This window comes from Lithobates pipiens, unplaced genomic scaffold (assembly GCF_037356315.1).
Source record: "Lithobates pipiens isolate NorthernLeopardFrog02 unplaced genomic scaffold, aLitPip1_a1.2 Scaffold_1, whole genome shotgun sequence".
Lineage (NCBI taxonomy): Eukaryota > Metazoa > Chordata > Amphibia > Anura > Ranidae > Lithobates > Lithobates pipiens.
In genome coordinates, this window is record NW_027507685.1 from 73,334,459 (window position 1) to 73,354,812 (window position 20,354).

Genomic DNA, 20,354 nt, shown 5'->3' on the forward strand with positions numbered 1-20,354 from the left:
AGGACTCTTGAGACAATGGAGGCGAGGGAAGGTCAGGGTAGAAGAGGGTGCAGGAGATGATGATCATCACCAGCACCGTGATATAGAGCACTGACACCTGCACCGTGATAGAGTGAACTGACACCTGCACCGAGATAGAGAGCACTAACAGCAGCACTGATACCAGCAACTTGCTGCTGGGCCCCAAAAATATGACACCACTCAACCTCTTCAAACAGGAGGGTACAGGCATATAGTACGGTGTGCTTTTTTTGGACAAGGAAGTGAACCAAATGAAGAAAGAAGGTCTGTGTGCTCGATTAAAAAAATAGTTTATAGACATATACATGGTCTACTGGTCAAATGTGTTGAATTCCTCCGAGATCCATGCCTCATTCATTTTTACAAATGTGAAGTAGTTAACACTGTCGTGAGCTAGGCGAGTACGCTTATCGGTCACGATCCCCCCCGCTGCGCTGAACGTCCATTCGGACAGGAAACTGGACGAGGGGCAAGCCAACAGTTCGATTGCAAATTGGGCAAGCTCTGGCCAGAGGTCAAGCCTTCCCACCCAGTAGTCCAGGGGTTCATCACTCCTCAGAGCGTCCACATCGGCCGTTAACCCGATGTAGTCGGACACCTGATGGTCTAGGTGTTCCCTGATGCTGGATCCGGATGACACCTGTCGATAGGTCGGCTGAAAGAATGACCTCATATCCGAAGTCACCAACACATCTTCAAACCGGCCTCTTCTTGCAGTTGGATTGGTACCCGCAACTCCTTCTCTGGGAGTGGGAATTGATCCTCTGCCAACGCACGCAAAAGCAGAATGCAGAATTTCTCGAAGCAAGGCCTGGAAGTGCTCCATTCTGACAGCCCTCTGTGACGGCGGTAACATTTCCGCCATTTTGTGTTTGTACCGGGGGTCTAAGTACGTTGCCACCCAGTACTGGTCCTTGACCCTTATGCTTTTTATACGGGGGTCCCTATTAAAACACTGGAGCATGAAGGCCCCCATTTGCACTAAAGTGGAAGCGGTGTGGTGGCCTGGCTCCTGCTCATCATCCAGGATAATGTTGTCCTCTTCATTTTTCTCTCCCCATCCACGTACAACAACAGGGATCCCAGAAAGGTTTAAAGCATGCTCTTCTTGTCCTCCTCATCCGCCCCGGCACCATCCTCCTCTGACTCCTCTTCAGACTCCTGTTGTTCACTTGTCTCAGAGTAGCCCCCCTGGGAATTCATCCAGCATTGCGACTTCCTCATCTTCCCGCTCCTGCTCCTCCACAGCTTGATCAATGACACGATGCAATGCACGCTCCATAAAGAAGGCATAAGGTACCATGTCACTGATGGCGCCATGGCTGCGACTGACCAGTTTGGGGATCTCCTCAAATGGCCGCAGAAGTCTGCATGCGTTGCGCATGAGCAGCCACTGGCGCGGTGAAAAAAAAACCCAGCTCCCCAGAACCCGTTCTGCCGCAAAGTTCATACAGGTAGACGTTAACTGCACGTTTCTGCTGGAGCAGCCTATCAAGCATATAGAAGGTTGAGTTCCATTGCATCGGGCAATCGCAAATAAGACGTCTGGCCGGCAGATTGTGTCGCCGCTGAATGTCAGCAAGGCGAGCCATGGCCGCGTAAGATCTTCTGAAATGGGCCGAGATTTTCCTTGCCTGCCGAAAGATGTCCTGGACCCCAGGGTATTTGACAACGAATCGCTGCATGACCAAGTTTAAGACGTGTGCCATGCATGGCACGTGCGTAATTTTGCCCTGTTTCAATGCGCTAAGCAGATTGGCACCGTTGTCACACACCACTTTACCAACTGTCAAATTGAGCAGTGTTAGCCACTGATCTGCCTGTGAACGCAAAGCTGAAGTGCCAGGTCAGTGTGGCTCTTGGCTTCCAGGCACAACAGACGCAGCACGGCATGGCAACGTCTCACCTTGCATGTCGAATAGGTTCTGGGGAGCTTGGGCGGAGCAGCGGAAGAGACGCTAGCAGCGGAAAAGGAGGAGTCAGCCGAGGAGGAGAGGGAGGAGGATGGAGTAGGAGGAGGAGAAGAAGAGCCAGGCCTGCATGCAATCCGTGGCGGTAAAACCAAATCTACACAGGTGCTGGGGTTACATGCTTGACGGCCGTCAGAAGGTTCAAAAGTGATATACCTTCCCTGCCTGTGTTTGCTAGACCATGTGTCTGTGGTCAGATGTATCTTGGCACTGACACTGTGTGCCAGAGATACATTCATTTGCCGCTGAACATGGCCATATAGCTCTGGGATGCCCTTCTGTGAGAAATACTTCCTTCCTGGGACCTTCCATTGTGGTGTTCCAATGGCCACAAATTTTCGAAAGGCCTCCGAGTCCACCAGTTTATATGGCAGTAGTTGGCAGGCTATCAGTTCTGACAAGCCAGCCGTCAACCGTTGGGCAAGAGGGTTATTCCGGCGTCATCATTTTTTTACGCTCGAACATTAGGCCCACGGAAGCCTGCCTTTTTCCAGAAAAATGTGAGCTTGGCGTGATGGAAGGTGGAGTGGAGGACAATTGTGAGGAGAGAGGAGAAGGAAAAGTAGAAGACGAGGCTGGACGATGAGAGCCTGGAGTGTGGCTTTGTGTGTTCCGTTGCTCCCACTGGGCTCGATGAGGGCAGCTCATGTGCCTTCTTAAGGCGGTCGTCCCTAGGTGAGTGTTGGGCTTACCGTGATTAATGCGTTGACTGCAAAGATTGCAGATGGCAACACTATTGTCAGTAGCGGACACGTTAAAAAAAGTCCACACTGCGGAGCCATGTGCCGGCGTCCTGGGAGCGCCAGATGTGACCGTACATGGTCGATGACTCGCTCCTGATACATTAGCAGTCTGCTTTGTCCCTCCTGTGCAATGTAAGTTATTCCTGCTTCTCCTCCCTATCTGCTGGTCCATATCTCCCTCTGAACTCCCCTCCTCTTCCTCTCTTGTGGGCACCCACGTGACATCACTAGACACGTCATCATCGACGTCATCTTCCCCACCGCTATAAGTAGAGATCTCGGAGTAGGCAGCAACACCGGTGACCAACCTCCTCCTTGGGCTGATCTGGGTACTGTCGTCAGACTGCTGAGTGGCGGTTGTTGCTACCTCCTCTTCCTGATCCTATGCCAAGAGTGGCTGCGCATCAGAAATGTCTTGATATGGATTGGAAAATAATTCCTGTGACTCAAGAGGAAGGTATGTGGTGGTGGTGGTGGTGGTGGTGTTGTTGGTGGTAGTGTCTTTGGGGGTGCACATAGCAGAGAGTGAAGAAGAGGGTGCAGATCGAGAGGATGAGGAGGGTGCAGAAGAGTAAGGCTGAGTGAGCCACTCAACCAAGTCTGGTGCGTCCTTTAAAGTAATTGAACGCACCTTCTGCAACTTCCCACTTTGGCTCAAGCCTGTTGCTCCTGCCCTACCCCTACCACCCCTGCAGAAGGGCCTGCCTCTTCCTCTGCCTGTCATTTTTTAAATGACCCTGTGACAAAACTCTCAGCCCCTATACTGATAAAGGACTGCTGCAGAATAGGGCAGCAGTCAGCAGTAGTGCACCTCAACCCTATATATTGTGGACCTATACCAGTCCTTAAGGATTATCATACTGTACCTCACTGAACCCTATATACTCTTGTACGCTATACCTTACCAGTCCTTAGAAGGACCTTTGTGCAACTAGTAGGTTGTGATTAGCAGACTGTACCTCAGTCCCTAAACTCATAAAGGACTGCTGCAGAATAGGGCAGCAGTCAGCAGTAGTGCACCTCAACCCTATATATTGTGAACCTATACCAGTCCTTAAGGATTAGCAGACTGTACCTCACTCAACCCTATATACTCTAGTACGCTATACCTTACCAGTCCTTATAAGGACCTTTGTGCAACTAGTAGGTTGTGATTAGCAGACTGTACCTCAGTCCCTATACTCATAAAAGACTACTGCAACAGAAGGGCAGCAGTCAAGTATAATATTCTTTCTATATTTGGAAGAAAGAATATTATATGTGTACAACCCTATTACCATAACAGTCCTGAAAAGAACCTTTGTGAACCTAATAGTAACAGCTACTGATTAAACTGACTGTCCCTCACTGCCACACATAACTTCCTGTCTGTCCCTATTTAAACTGACAAAACACATGCTGCTGCAACAATAACTTGAATAGCACTAAAAACTATATCCTGTACTACTTTACCATACCAGTCCTGAAAAGGACTTTTGTGGCCCTAATAGTAACAGCTAATGATTAAACTGACTTTCCCTGCTGCACACAGCGTCCTGTCCCTCTCTACACTGACAAAAGACAGGCTGCTGCAACAATGACTAGAATAGCAGTGCCTCAAACCTATATCCTGAACTACACCTATACCATACCAATCCTTAAAAGAACTTTTGTGGACCTAATAACTAGCGATTTGGGTCACTGCAGTCTCTCCCTGCTCCACACAGCAACCTCTCCCTATAGTGACATACGAAAGAATGTAAAATGGCCGCCGGATCGGGTCTATTTATAAGTTAGGGGGAATGTCCAAGTGTCCATGGGCTGTAATGTCTCAATTGGCTGTCCTGTACCACATGATGGATGTGTCATCATAGGTCAAAATTCTTTTACATAGTAAACACGTAAGTCCGCCGGGCGAACAGCGGCAATAGTCCGCCGATCGGGCGGACCTTGAACAGCCGAAATTCGCCGTGAACCGACCGCCGGGCGAACCGTTCGGCCATCCCTACTGAAGTGTATTAGAAACTGTACAAACTGTATTAAATACTGTGTACAGAGCCTGCGCTGTATTAGAAATTGTACAGCGGCTGCACGGTGTTATATACTATATACTGTGTACACCACCAGAAGTGTAGTATATACTGCCAGGGCCATCTTTAATATCGTTTGGGCCCTGGGCAAACATTTTTTTTGCCCCCTTCACAGCAGTCCCATGGTGTCCTCAATTCCCTTTCGTGTCACAGAACTCCATTACATTGCATCCTCTTCACATCTCAGTGCCCCATTACATTGCAGACATTTTCACATAATAGTGCCCCTTTACACATCACAGCGCCCCCATTACATTAGAGTCCCCTTCATGTCATAGTTGCCCTTTACACATCACAGCACCCCAATTATATTGCAGCCATTGTCACATTCACATGTAGGTGTTTTGGTAGCCTATTCATTGGAATGGGCTGCCATGCCTGCGTTTCCTGCAGGAAAAAAACTGTGCATGCAGCATTTTAAAATTGACTTGAAAATCATTCTGCTTTTGCATGCAACTTACCTGCAGTTTCTGCACACACAAACTCACTGTGCTTTTAAAAGCATGACCTAAACATCTAAAAACGTCTCAAGTCTATTACATGATGCATGTATCTTTTTTTTTTTTTGCAGGAAACGCAGGCATAGCAGCCAATTCAAAAGAATGGGCTGCAGTGCCTGCGCAAATGTGGGCTGCCATAGCACATACATGTGAACCAGCCAGGCCCAAAATAAGCCCGTCAAGCCATTAAATACAGACAGTAATGCCATGTGCTGTAAATTATCCTGTGTGCTCTGTAAAAAAAAATACAGCCACAGTCTCACTCAACCTGGACTGCAGGTATGGTCAGCGTTTTTAAACTTTCTACTATTTTACACATGTCATGGGAATGGGGAGTGGGGGCCAGGGGAGGAGAAAGAAGACCTACCTTGTCCTCCTGGCAAGCTCAGCTCCAATCAGTTCTCCACAAACACTGCTAGTTTCACGTGACCAGGCACCAAGCATCATTCCACTCCACGCTGTGGTCTGACTCCTCCTACCGAGGCCTCCGCTCCTTTGATCATGTACTCTGTGCATGAATAGCAAGGGGTGGGGCCAGAGCGTCAGTGGAGCTCAAGGCCCCCCACCCGCGGCCCGCTTCTCGATCGAGAAAATGCATCACTGGCACTGCTGTACTGAGCGCACACTGCTGATGACAGTGACAGACTTCAAGGTCGCCCCCTCCATTAGTACAGACCCCCCAGGACAAACCACCCCCCTCCATTAGTACAGACCTCCCAGGACAAACCACCCCCCTCCATTAGTACAGATTCCCCCAGGCCAAACCGCCCCCTCCATTAATCCAGACCCTCCCAGGACAAACCACACCCCTCCATTAGTACAGATCCCCCCCATGACAAACTACCCCCCTCCATTAGTACATATCCCCCAGGACAAACCACCCCCCCTCCATTAGTACAGACCCCCCCAGGACAAGCCCCCCCTCCATCAGTACAGACCCCCCCAGGGCAACCTCCCCATTAGTGCAGACCCCCCAGGATAAACAGCCCCTCTCCATTAGTACAGACCCCCCAGGACAAACCCCCCTTCATTAGTACAGATCCCCCCCAGGACAAACCAGAGCAGGCAGGGGTTAGACCCAGAGAGAAGGAGAACACATGCCAGGCACAGACCGCCTCCCCCCCAGCAACGTAACTGTGTGGCTGGTTGGGCTTAGGAAGGAAACACAGCGGTGACTAGGGAGATGGGTGGAGAGCGCTGCCTCTGGACATGGACAAGTAGAGGAGGAGGAGGAGGGAGGGGAGCACACTTCAGTGCCCCCACCTCTGTGGCACTCGCGCAACCACCTAGGATTGGCCCTGATAGACTGCCTGTCTATGTGTGGTGATTTTCAGCACCAGTTTGCGGGCAGAACACAGGCTTAATGGCCAGCTCTGCTTTGGGCCCCAAACAGTGACTGGGCCCTGGGCATCTGCCCCATTTGCCTTGTGGTAAAGACGGCCCTCTATACTGTGTACACCACCTGAAGTGTATTAGAAACTACACACCACCGAATGCACTGTATATATAGGCTACACTGAATGCAGAGCGTATATGTATATATACACCGCCTGAAGTGTATTAGAAACTGTACACACTGTATTAGATACTGTGTACACCGCTTGCACTTAATTAGAAACTGTACAATGGCTGCACTGTATTGTATACTGTGTACACCACCTGAAGTATATTAGAAACTGTACACACTGTATTAGATACTGTGTACACCACCTTCACTGTATTAGAAACTGTTCAATGGCTGCACCGTATTATATACTGTGTACACCACCAGAAGTGTATTAAAAACTGTACACCCTGTGGAGCCTATGTGAGTGCCCGGCGGCTGCAATCACCGTCAGGCTCCCGCGATTGCTCGGGCATAGTTTTTCGGTTCTCTGAGGGGAGAAGTGACAGATCGTCTGTTCATACAGAGTATGAACAGCGGTCTATCTCTTCCTCTACACAGTCCACTCCCCCTTCAGTTAGAACACACTCTAGGGAAAACATTAACCCCTTGATTGCACCCTAGTGTTGACCCCTTCCCTGCCAGTGACATTTTTACATTAATCAATGCATTTTTAAAGCACTGATTGCTGTAAAAATGCCAATGGTCCCAAAAATTTGTCAAAATTGTCTGACGTTTCCACCATAATGTCGCAGTCCCGATAAAAATTGCAGATCGCCGCCATTACTAGTAAAAAATAAATTTATAATAAAAATGCCATAAAACTATCCCTTATTTTGTAGACGCTATAACGTTTGTGCAAACCAATCTATATATGCTCACTGCGATTTTTTTACCAAAAATATGTAGAAGAATACATATCTGCCTAACCTGAGGAAAAAAATAGTTTTTTTTATATATTTTGGGGGAATATTTATTATAGCAAAAATGAAACAATATTGTGTTTTTTTAAATTGTCGCACTTTTTTTGTTCATAGCGCAAAAAATAAAAACCACAGAGGTGATCAAATACCCCCAAAAGAAAGCTCTATTAGTGGGAAAAAAAACAACATCAATTTTGTTTGGGTGCAACATTGCACGACTGCGCAATTGTCAGTTAAAAGTGCTCTGGTCAGGAAGGGGGTAAAATCTTCCAGGGGGTGAAGCGGTTAAAAGGGTACTTGACATTCCTGCACTCTCCGTTTCTGCCACCAAGTGCCTCATGTTAATCAGAGTACGAGAACTGTTGCTGATTATGCCACTGAATTCCATACTCTGGCAGCAGAGGTTGCTTGGAACAATGAGGCACTCGTGACTGCTTTTTCTCCTGGTCTCTCGGATACCATCAAGGATGAAATAGCAGTCCGAGATATGCCCATTGAGCTGGAGAAGTTAATCACGTTTGCCATCCTCATTGACTCCAGACTCAAAGAAAGACTTCCTTTTAAGGATGCTTGCGGAATTCTCATGTACATTTGTCTCTGAACTTTGCAGTCCCACCCTTGCTTCGCTCACCTCCCATGCCTCTTGGAACTTAGTCGGTCTGTGAAGATGAGCCCATACACTCGGTCTTCATCATGCGTCTCTCTGCAGATGAGAGAACCCTAAGGAGGAGGGAGAGATTGTGCCTTTATTGTGAAAAAACACAAAGGGGCTGATTTACAAACGGTTTGCTCCATGAGTTGCGGCGCAACGGCCATTTTTGTATTAACAAAGCATTTGTGCTCATAACACAGCGCAATTCCCCATTTACGATTATCATGCTAGCGCGGGGGAGGCGATCGGTGCATCGCAATAGACATGGTGCACGCATTATTCAACTCAGAATTAAAAGAAGGTGGAAGTGCCAATATTATGGGGGTGATGTGTGTGATGTGAGGAAGTATAGTTATAACTGTCCAAGTAACAAACATGCCCAAAATAGAATGGAAAAGTAACTTTCTCTGAACAAGCCTGTTGCGCCTGCAAATACACTTGGAACTGCGCAAGGTCAATTTATGCACTGCGCATGCGCAAGTGGCATTTGCACATGTTCAAGTGCTTTTGTTCACTGCACCGGTGATGTGTCAAATACTGTCCCCCATCGGATAGTGTCTGCCCTGTACTGCGCTTGCGCAGTACAGAGCACAAGGAGACGCCGAAGGTCTCCGAAGATGAACGGCGCCTGCGAAGTGAGTTCAGGGCCAAGCCCCACCCTCCAAGTAGACATAGAGTTAGAATAAAAAATAGCTGAGGAAAGCGAGGCTGTGCCCGAAGCGTGGCGAGTGATGAAGGAAGGAAGAAGACCCAAAGAAGATGAAAAGAAGAAGACTTTAATAAAGGACTTGTCAAAAACTGTCTCTTGTCATTTTTAACACTTTTGTCACCTTTTTGGTGAAATGGTAGGGGTTCTTTTGTATCCCCTTACCATTTCACACAGGGGGAGTGGCTGGGATCTGGGGGACCCTTGTTAAAGGAGGCTTCCAGATTCCGATAAGCCCCCTGCTCGCAGACCCCCACAACCACCAGCCAGGGTTGTGGGGATGAGGCCCTTGTCCTCATCAACATGGGGACAAGGTGCTTTGGGGGGTACCCCAAAGCAACCTCCCACTGTTGAGGGCATGTGACCTGGTAGGATTCAGGAGGGGGGGCGCTCTCTTGTCCCCCCCTCTTTTCCTGCGGCCTGCCAGGCTGTGTGCTCAGATAAGGGTCTGGTATGGATTTTGAGGGTGACCCCCATGCCATTTTTTTTTGGTGCAGGGTTCCCCTTAAAATCCATGCCAGACCTGAAGGGCCTGGTATGGATTTTGAGGGGGACCCCCAATCCATTTTTTTTGGTGTGGGGTTCCGCTTAATATCCATACCAGACCCCAATGGCCTGGTATGCTCTTGGAGGGGAACCCATGCCATTTTTTTTAAAATTAAAGTCGCCTTGCCTGGGGGCAACTTAAAGTCATGTTGTAAGTCGCCCCAAGTCGCGCTGTGATTCATACTCAAGTAGTGTCCAAGTTGCCTCCAAAAGTCGCGCTGGAAGTCGTGTTGCCCCTGTGTGAATGGACTGTTAATGATACGACGTGTGCTATTATCAATGGCATATCATTATCGCGTGCACCGGTATATTATCTGTTGCGCTTATGTGTGCACCGGTTCACACGCTCAATTAATAATTTATCTGGCGCACAAATTAAAGTCTGAACCGGCGCAGCGCATTCATCTTAGTAAATTACCCCGATAGAATTCTGCGAAGCACCACTAGCCAGATGCCCAGTAAATATATAGAGAAAGAAAAGCTGCTGGTGTTAAACACGTCTCACAAATCGTGCAAACATAAGTTAGTAAATACTACTCCGTGTTAGAAATATGATCTCATCAAAAATAAAATAAATATAAAAAGCATTGGATCAATATAAAATACAGCAGTTAAAAACACAATAAATTATTAAATAATTAAATTGTAAAGTGCTGTGCTAGGTATTATGCACTATACACCCAATATATGGATACCAAATGCATACATAACATAAAAACACACAAATATTGACAAATGGTGAAGTGCCAGTAAATAATAAATAAAAAATTAAATAAGGGAGTGGAAAACTCAAATGCACAGCAAGTACATCGTACTCATGTGAAAAAACATATAAATTCTGAAAGATTCATAAAGTTCAGAAAAAACCCATATATAGTGTATGTGAAAAAAATATATGACAAATATTAAAGTGCTCATGTGCAGACAAAGTGTCCTGCTGTGCTTCTAATCAATACACTGAGTAGTCCATGCAATCACAAAAACAACATGATAGGTGTCAAATGTGCCAAGGTGTCCTCCCTACAGTGATCCCCTAGTTAGTGAACACTCACCTTAGAGCGTGCGACTTAGTGATTAAGCTAAGTCTAAACACGCATTAGAACCTCCTCTGGGTTCAGAAGGGAAAAGAGGGGGGGCCGGAAATATTTAGAACATGTTCTATTTCTAGGTCCATCAGAATTTTAGAATTTTTGAGATAATCGAAGTTATTTCTTCACCTAAATTTAGTTATTGGTTATCCTTGGTTACAGAGGCACAACCCCTCTTTTGATTGGCTCCGTGCTGAGTTTCTCTCCTGGTCACCACAATGCAGTAAGACCTGCTTCCAGAAGGTAGCCAAGGTCCTATGCACCTCTTAACTCTCCTCCCTGCCAGAGGAGTACCGCAATTTTAGTGATGTCTTTGACAAAGGTCAAGCCGGTGGTTTACCTCTACACATATTATTGCACAATTGACCTTCAACCTGGTGTCATATCCCGTCGTGGCCGGGTTTACCTTTTGTCGGTCTTGGAGGATAGGGCCATGGAAGAGTATGTTGCAAACGGACTCTCTCAAGGTTTCATCCACAAATCCTTGTCTCCTGCTGGTACTGGTTTCCTCTTTGTGAAGAAGAAGAGTGGTGAACTGAGGCCTTATATTGATTATAGGGGTCTCAATCGTTTCACGATTAAGAATGCCCATCCGATTCCATTGCTTTTGGAGTTATTTGACCGCCTCAAGGGAGTAACGGTTTTCACAAAGCTTAATTTGAGAGGGGCATACAATCTTGTGATGATTAAGGAGGGTGACAAGTGGAAAACTGCGTTTAATACCAGAACAGGCCATTATGAGTACCTCGTAATGCCTTTTGGCCTTTGTAACGACCCGGCAGTTTTCCAGGAATTCATTAACAATGTCCTCCGAGATTTGTTGCAGTTATGTGTGGTGGTTTATCTTGACGATATCCTCATATTTTCCAAGTCCCTGGAGAGCCACCACACAGATGTCTATTGTGTGCTTCAGAAACTAAGAGAACAATCTCTATTGTATATTGGAGAAGTGCGACTTCCATCGTGAACTAGTTAAATTCCTGGGTTATGTCATTTCCACTGCTAGTTTTTTCGATAGACCCAGAGAAACTTTCAGCAGTCCTACAGTGGCCCCAACCTGTGGGTTTAAGTCCTCTGCAGCGTTTTCTTGACTTTGCCAACTATTATCGGAAGTTTATTTGTAACTTCTCGTCTCTGGTCAAGCCCCTGACTGATATAAGCAGAAAGAACAGTAACCCAAAGAGTTGGTCTCCAGAGTCCATTAAGGCCTTTGAGAGTCTCAAGGCTGCCTTTTTTTCTGCTCCTGTGTTGGCACATCCTGATCCTAGGTTACCCTTTATCCTTGAGGTTGATGCTTCTGAGACTGAGTTGGTGCCCTTCTGTCTCAATGGCCTACCTCTGAGAGCGCTATGCATCCTTGTGGCTACTTTTCCAAGATCTTGTCATCTGCGGAGTACAATTACGAGATTGGTGACAGAGAGCTGTTAGTGATCATTTTAGCCCTGAAACCATGGAGACATCTCCTCGAATGTACCACTAAGCCAGTTCTCATTCTTACTGACCCTAAGAATCTCACATTCTTGTCTGAGGCTAAACGCCTCTCTCCAAGAAGGGCGCGATGGGCTCTTTTCTTGTCTATTTTCAATTACATTATGTCATTCTTACCTGGTACAAAGAATGTGAGGGCTGATGCTTTGTTGCAACAATTTTCCTTCACTTCCAAGATGGAGTCGGTTCTGGTTCCTGTGATTCCTCCTGATCGTATTCTGGCTACGGTTCGCACCAGTCTCACTTCTTCTTTGGGTGACAAAATTCTTGCTGCTCAGGTCCATGCTCCTCCTGAGAAACCTTGTGACCACTGCTTTGTCCCAGAGAGTCTTTGTACTGCTATGCTCCAGACTCACCATTGTCCCAAGGCTGCTGGCCACCCTGGGAAGAATCAACTCTTTTGGGCCATTTCCCAACCATTCTGGTGGCCTAGTCTATTTGCTGATGTAACCACCTTTGTCGCTGCCTGTTCCGTGTGTGCTCAGAGTAAAGCCTCATACACATGATTGAATTTTCCGACAGACAAAGCATCAGACTTTTGTCCGAAGGGCGTGTTCCGTAAACTTGTCTTGAATACAAACGTTACGCAAATGTCAGCCAACAAGCACAAATGTAGTGACGTACTAAATGTTCTACAAGCCGATAAAGAGGAAGCACCACCCTTTGGGCTCCTTCTGTTAATTGTGTTAGTAAAAGTTTGTTGAGTGTTGATTCCTGCTTTTCAGTTCGTGCTTGTCAGTTTGTTTCTGAATGGCCGTTCGTCAACCAGCCATATTGCGGAATCAGAGGAGAGAACGTGATATTATTGGTCTTGGAGTTATTGCTTTGACCCAAGTCCAGTCCAGGAACAGGAGGAGGAGGAGTTCTTGGACCAAAAATTGGTTGCTTAATCGTGACCAATTATGTCATATGCCTTTGCTGCGGGAGCTTCAGGAGGATAATCCGGATGATTTTCGGAATTATCTCCAGATGACGCACCCCTGCTTTCACCAACTCTTGGCATTGGTGACCCTCTAGATTATGAAGCAGGACATATGCATGAGGCTTGCCATCACTCTGAGCAAAGGCTTATAGCCACCTTGTGTTACTTGGCGATGGGGAGAAGTCTCCAGCACCTCAAGTTTACCACTGGGATCTCCCCCAGGCTCTGGGACTCATTATTCCAGACACCTGCTCAGCTATCATTCAAGTACTGCAGAAGTACTATATTTGGATAAAATTTTACCTTTAGGATCACATTCTATGTATTAATGTTTGCTAATGTATTGTCTTAATTTGTTGATTACACCATTTTCAATATTGTTATATGCTGTGAATGTCCTCTTTGTCCTCATGCATGCTTTAAGCTTTTCCTGCTCCTTTGTTGGCCTACATACATATTTTTCATAACTAACATGGTATCCTGGGCCCATACACACCTAGCCTAGTAACTTTACAGTGTTTTTGTCAGCTACATTTTGGGGCTTACCCTAAACAACCCCTAAAATGTTTACACATGTTATTGTTGTCCTCATATTCAGGCAGAGTGCAAGAGACCATTTTTTGGGGCAAAAACTAATTTGAAACCTTCCCTCCCCCCAAATATGCAAAATCACCACATACAAATACTCTATCTGCTGACTTTACCAAACCCATACATACTATCACTCTTTTGTGTTTAAATTTCTGTACAAATTCACCCAACCATGTAGTGCAATGACCTGCATAATTACCTACAAATTATAACGTAGACAGTTTTTGTCTACTATTATATTGATAGGTATTTTCTGAATGTCAAAATGTGCTTAAATTTGGACAGTGTGGATCCATATTTTTAGATTATTAAACTTCTTACCTGTCCACTGGGCTGCCAATAGTGTAAGTAAGGAGGGGCTGGCTAAAGTATCCCAGATTATTTCTGCAAACAGCTCTCATGGAAGTGGAGAGGGTTATCTGTCTAAAACATCTACCCATCCCCCCCCCCAAATTTTTTTCTAATGGGCCACCAGAGGGGAGATGAATCAGGTAAGTCGACCTTACCCTTTTGTCTTTAAATACTCATTTAAGTTTCCTCCTCCTTATGTTGGCTATGCATGCCCGTGTCAAATCTGCTTGCAATGTTATGTGCAGAAGTAGTATTTTTTTCTTCTTTTTTTAATCCACAGTTTCCTTCAAACCCACAGCAATGGCAGGATGTTGCAGCCCAGTTCCACCATCAGTGGAATTTTCCCAACTGTGGAGGTACTATTGATGGAAAACATGTCCGGACTGTCCCACCACTAGGGATGAGCTGAACACCCCCCTGTTTGGTTCGCATCCAGAACATGCGAACAGTCAAAAACTTTGTTTGAACGCACAAACACTGTAAGCGCTTGTACACACGGTCGGTGATTCCGACAACCAAATCCGTCGGATTTTGTCTGTCAGATTTTGTCCGACGGATCTTGTCCGAAACTGTTGCATACACATGGTCGGACAAAGTTGTCGGAAAATCCGATCTTTCAGAACGTGATGACGTAATTTAGTTACGATGGGACTATGTTCAGGCTAGTAGCCAATAGCTTTGATGTAGGAATTTGATCTGAGCATGCGTGGCACTTTGTCCGATCGGAATTCTCTATACATGATCGGAGTATGTCCGATCGGAGCATTTTGTCGGAAAATATTTCCGGCAAGTTGGAAAAGTTCGATGCAGACCACACACAGTCGGAATATCCGACAAAACGCTCCGATCGGACACATTCCGTCGGAATCTCTGATCGTGTGTACAAGGGCTTAAAGTCTATGGGACACGAACATGAAAAATCTAAAGTGCTAATTTTAAAGGCTTATACACATGGCATTGTCATAAAAAGTGTTTGGGGACCTGGGTCCTGGCCCAGGGGACATGTATCAATGCAAAAAAAAGTTTTAAAACGGCCGTTTTATTCGGGAGCAGTGATTTTTATAATGCTTAAAGTGAAACAATAAAAGTGTAATATTCCTTTAAATGTTGTACCTGGGGGATGTCTATAGTATGCCTGTAAAGTGGCTCATGGTTCCCGTGTTTAGAATAGTCTAACAGCAAAATTACATTTTGGGGTAGCCCCCCAAAGCACCTTGTCCCCATGTTGATGGGGAGAAGGGCCTCATCCCCACAACCCTTGCCTGGTGGCTGTGGGGGTCTGCGGGTTGGGGTCTTATCGGAATCTGGAAGCTCCATTTAACAAGGGGACCCCCAGATCCCACCCCCCTTGTGTGAATTGGTTATGGGGTACAAATGTACTCCTACCATTTCACAAAAAAGTGTCAAAAAGGTTAAATAAGACAAGAGATGTTTTTTGACAAGTGCTTTATTAATTTATTCTTCTTTCCCCACTTCTTCTTCCATCTTCTTCTTCTCATAGTCTTCCTTCGGTGTTCTTCTTCCTCCATCTTCTTCTTCTCTATTTTCTTCTTCAGTGGGAGTCTTCCGCCATGTGACACTTCTGTTCTTCTGACACTTCTTATATAATGGAGGGCTGGGCCACCAGGGGACCTTGCCCCCCACTGACGCCCAGGGACTTCATTATGGCTTTCCCGTGTTGTCAGAGGGGGGCAGGGTCACCCGTTTACGTAAACGAGGTGACCCCGCCCCCTCTGAAATCACGGGGAAAGCCATAGGGAAGTCCCGGTTAAGTCCCCGTGCGTCAGAGGAGGGTGGGGTCACCGGGATATATATAAGACGTGTCAGAAGAACAGAAGCATCATACAGTGGAAGACTACCACTGAGGCGGATCGTGCAGAGGACAAAGCGGAGAAGAAGCCAGAGAAAGATGCCAGACAAGAAGAGCGGAAGAAGAAGAATATGGAGAAGAAGAAGATGGAGGGGGAAGAAGAACACTGAAGGAAGACCAGAAGAAAGAAAATGGAAGAAGAAGCGGGGAAAGAAGAAGAAATTAATAAAGGACTAGACAAAAACTGTCTCTTGTCTTTTTTAACCAGTTTGACAAGTTTTTTGTGAAATGGTAAGGGTACATTTGTATCCCATTACCAATTCACATAGGGGGGCGGGATCTGGGGGCCCCCTTGTTAAAGGGAGCTTCCAGATTCCGATAAGCCCCCCGCCCGCAGACCCCCACAACCAAGGGTTGTGGGGATGAGGCCCTTCCCCTCATCAACATGGGGACAAGGTGCTTTAGGAGGCTACCCTAAAGCCCCCTCCCAATGTTGAGGGCATGTGGCCACGTACGGTTCCTGAGGGGGGCACTCTTTTGTCCCCCCTTTTTTCTTGCGGCCTGCCAGGTTGCGTGCTTGGATAAGCATCTGGTATGGATTTTTTGGGGCCTCACGCCGTTTTTTTTTTTTTGACACGGGGTCCCCTTAAAGTCCATACCAGACCTGAAGGGCCTGGTATGGAATTTAGGGGGACCCCCACGCATTTCCTTTTTAAATTTTGGTTCGGGGTTCCCCTGTGGGGAAATTCAATGCAATTATTATCAGTAAACTTTTATGTGTATTTTCGTACCAACAATTCATTATAGCCGCGAGTAGTTGTAAATTACTTTTTTCCTTTAAAAATTAAATTTTTCTGTCAGACTGTTCTAAACACGGGAAACATGCACCACTTTACAGGCATACTATAGACACCCCCCAGGTATGAACTTTAAAGGAATATTACACTTTTATTGTTTCACATTAAGCATTATTAAAATCAATGCTCCTGAAAAAACTTCAGTTTTTTTAACTTTTTTTTTTTAATTGATACATTTACCCTAGGGCAGGACCCAGGGCACTTTTGATTTCTCCCATAGACTTTTAAAGGGTGTTCTGCGGCTTTCGAATTTGCCGCGAACACCCCAAATTGTTCACTATTCTGCGAACGGCAAACAGCCAATGTTCGAGTCAAACTCATGTTTGACCCGAACATAAAGCCCATCCCTACCCACTACCCAACTCTGGCTCATATTATTTTAATTATAAGGGCTTTTGCACCATAGTCCTGCTAGCTGTAGTGTCTGCCACATATGAGTTCTTGTATCTTGATGTTGAGAAGAATGGCCGCAACTCTGATGGAGAAGTCATTATGCAGACAAAGTTCTACAACCTTAAACTTGCCACCTGCTGAGGAGAATGTTGAGGTCCTCAATTTTGTTTTTGTTGCAGAGGGGGCCTTTGCTTTGGGGAAACATCTTATGAAGCCTATGAGGAACCTTACCCCAGAACAGAGAATATCTAATTACAGGCTCTCTCGTGCCAGAAGGGTGGCTGAAAATGCTTTTGGCATTCTCTTCAGTCAGTTCAGGCTGTTTTTAATACCAATTAACCTGGCACTATACAAAATCAAAAATCCACATGGTATTGTGCTGCTGTATACCCCATTATTTTTTATGGAGGAATACTAGCAACTGATGCAGACCCTGCAGTGGCAGGCCCAGCTGAAGAGGCTGCAGCTCTGTCGTCTGTGGATGTGATGACGGCTCTAGAAACTGGCTGTGTTGGATTGCTCTACCAAAATGGCAGAGATATATGGCAAAAATACCTGGATTATTTTGTGAGTAGAGAGGCAGTGTCTTAGCAGCAAATTGGAGCTGATTCTGAATAATATTTTTATTTGATCATAAACTTAGATTTCATTTGAACTACTGTTGTCTGTGTTTCTTATCTGTATAATGTGTTCTCAAATTGCCTTTATTTTGGCCACGTGCTACAATAGTGCAAACATACCTTTGCTACATGAGGTGACAATCTCTTTATCAGCTAACTATTATGGTGTGCTGCAGGTCTGCTACACACACACAATGTTTTTGTTCGTATTGGATCTAATGCATGAATTTTAAAAACATTTCGTTTTTGGGAGGACTAAAAACTGCAGGTGTTGGCCACATTGTAGAGCACATTGTCACTGTAACTACAATAACTTAACAAATACACTGGTGTTGAGCTTTGCAATAATAAGCCACACATTGTTTAGTAAAAAGTCCAAGCCCATTCTCATTTGCATTTTAAGGTTTTAAAACAAACCAACATCTTGGTGTATAACATTTATGTTTTGCATTATTCCCCTTTTTTGGGGCTAAACAGGCATGTTCGAAAACATCAGATACACATCCCAAAAAGTGAAGGCCAAATGAGACGTTAGTATCCCAAGACTGTGTGCCTTCCTCATATGGGGTGATCTCACCTCTTTAAAATTAAATTTCCCTTATGATCCCATGCCACAAATGTGTGTAGTTACAATTATTTTTACTAAACACACAAAACACACAGTGTGTCAACATATGCTAGCTCCCATCATGGTGTATCAATAGATGTGTTTCGGGGGTGCAACCCTTTCTATAGTTATGAAAAAGAGGTTGCACCCCCAAAGCACGTCCATTGATCCCTAGTGATGGTAGATAGCACATGTTGACACACTGTGTGTTTTGTGGCTTTTGGCAAGATATATGTATGGAAATACACACAAGGGATCATGAGGCAAATAAGAATGTTAAGGTACAATTTGTGTGCATCTTTGAATTTTGGCTTTGCTATTCTTCAAAACACAGAAAGATTACAATTCACATTAATTAGGGCATTGTTTCCCAACTCTCCTTTTTAAGATGCAAACCCAGGTCATGTTTTCTATATTTGTTGAATTTGGCACAGGTGATGTTGTCATTTTCAATGTTAGTAATGCCGCGTACACACGGTCGAACTGTTTGATGTACTAAGTCCGTTGAAACACATTTCAGCGGACAATCCGCTCGTGTGTGGGCTTCAGCTGACTTTTTCAGGAGTACTAAGATTTTCGGTTTTTCCAAAAATCTGTCCGTCGTACTTTGGTTTCAGCGGACAATACGGTCGTCAGTATGCTAGTCCGACGGACTAAGAATGGCGCATGCCCAGAAAGGATTTACAGGGCAGAAGCGCTCTGTCTTGTAAAACTAGTGTTCGTATTGAAGCTAGCATATTCGTCATGCTGCTAATTTTGTGTTTTTTTTAATATAGCACATTCTTTTCTTCTTCATAATGCAAGAAAAGTGAAGTAGCTTTGCTGCTTATATTCACACAGAGTTATCACAAATGTTTTTATTCATCCTCATCCTATGATTAATATTATATATATATATATATATATATATATATATATATATATATATATATATATATAAAAACTAAAATATATATATATATATATATATAATTTTATAATTTATCTATTACTATATATTTTTGGAACTACTATTGTTAGTTTAAAATTATTTATTTATTTTGATTTTTTTTTGGGGGGGGGGGGGGGTTAAACTAGATGGACTTGCGTTTTTTTTGTCCAAGCAGACTATGTAAGTAGAGAGATAGATAGATAGATAGATAGATAGATAGATACCCAAACCAGCATTTTAGCTTACACATGGTGAGTGTATATAGAGACTTCCGCGCTCTATGGGAAAAAGTAGGAGAGGGCGAGAATAGCAAATGAAAAAAAGCAGCAATCACTAAATGAGTTGTCTCTCACTGGTAAAGGTAATTGAATAAAGATGTGATGCGCTAATTACAAAACATTCAAATAGCTTACACATGATTGAATGTTCAAAATCAGCAGAACTTCCCCTCATTTCAAATGTTAGTCTCAAATTTACAGCGACTGCACTTCCAAGTGCACTTGCAGTGCTTTAAAAATTGCACTTGTAGTTAGCATATTTATATTAACATGAACGTGTGTTTTGTAAATAACCCCCATAGTCTTTTGACATGTACCTGCCTACTCCCAAATAAACTCTGTTTTTTTAATCCAAAATAAAAAAAATTACAATATTTTTGGAAAAAATAAATCTTTATTTTTAGTCTGTACAAAACAAAATCAAGAGGGAGGCAACACTGGAGACACTTTTGAAGTTTGTGAAGCCTTTTGTCCCCCAGGCACACATCAAGTCAGTGGCCACCAAAATTCAGATCCTGTGTAAACATGAAAATAGGGAGCACAACATAGTCCTAGAATCCCACAGACCAGGAACAGCAGCAGATGACATCTATGTCCCCAGACTGTGGTACTACAACAGCCTGCGTCTTCTGTCAGAGCAGACTGAAGCCAGGCAGTCACTTCCGACTCTTCCATCTAGCCTTACCTTCACGCTTCGCTGGAGGCTGTGCCTCTGGTGGTGGACTTGTGGTAGGAGGAGGAGGAGGAGGAGGAGGAGCAGTAGGGTCTGTGTTGTAGAGTCTGGTGGTTGGTGTTAGCTCACCCTTCAGACCCCGCTGAATACTATCGAAGAAAATAGCCTTGCACAAGTTGCGCTGTCCCTTCTCCATTTCAAGCAACTTGCTGGCCAAATAAGTAGCGTAGG